General features: G+C 34.1%; 1 long non-coding RNA gene across 1 annotated transcript; it reads left to right on the top strand.

Moving 5' to 3' along the window:
* Positions 1-11: 11 nt before the first annotated feature.
* LOC106934643 (uncharacterized) lies at positions 12-590 on the top strand. Its single transcript, XR_001421740.1, has 2 exons — positions 12-239; positions 409-590. It is a non-coding gene; the product is annotated as an uncharacterized LOC106934643 (long non-coding RNA).
* The last annotated feature ends 207 nt before the right edge of the window (positions 591-797 follow it).

Consider the following 797-nt stretch of genomic DNA (forward strand, 5'->3'; position numbering starts at 1 on the left):
TCAGATGGGAATCCCATCTGATTGGTGTTGGGGAATCCCACCACCTGCTCCATGCATCACCCCAAGAAGTAAATCATGACAGTTGGACAAAGTTTCCTCTCTATTTTTATTTTTTATTTTTTTGCTTCATTCATTAAATTCATATAAATTTAATCCAATAAAGAACTTTTATCTCCACCTCCAAGCCTGGATCCACTCTCAGTCACTTCATCCCAGTCAAGGCTGATGAAGAAATTAAGGTCAAGGAAATTATAGTCACTATCTACTCAATAGTTAAGCATTTAATAAATCATGTTAATTGTTATATTAATTTCAAATCATAATAAAAAAAGAGAATAGTTTATTTCATAAACAAAAATGTATCTGTGTTTAACTTCCTCACCGTTTCTTTCTCTGTGCTGCTCTCAGCTGGTATCTGATGAACCGTCCTCCACTCTGTCACTTCAACCAACCAACTTGGCTCGGGGTGAATAAAGGTCCACATAATTTTGAGTCACTATCTACTAAATTGTCAAGTATTTTATTGACTAATATTTTGTTTTTACAGTAAATAAAAAAATTACAATTTAAATAAAAAGAGAATGGATTAATTTTGTGGACAACTGATGTGTATTTTTAACTTTGAGAGCTTTTCTTTCTCTGTACTGCATCAGCTGCTGAGCTCAGCCTGCATCAGATAAACCAACAGTACCTCTGCAATGGTCACTTTACCTCTGCTAGGGATAGTAAAAGTCAAAGATATGTGGAACCAGTAAACTGTCAACCATCAATGCATTTTAGAATAATAATAAGACAAG

Source organism: Poecilia latipinna, unplaced genomic scaffold (assembly GCF_001443285.1).
Source record: "Poecilia latipinna isolate Pla-1442-1.1 unplaced genomic scaffold, P_latipinna-1.0 Scaffold1838, whole genome shotgun sequence".
NCBI lineage: Eukaryota > Metazoa > Chordata > Actinopteri > Cyprinodontiformes > Poeciliidae > Poecilia > Poecilia latipinna.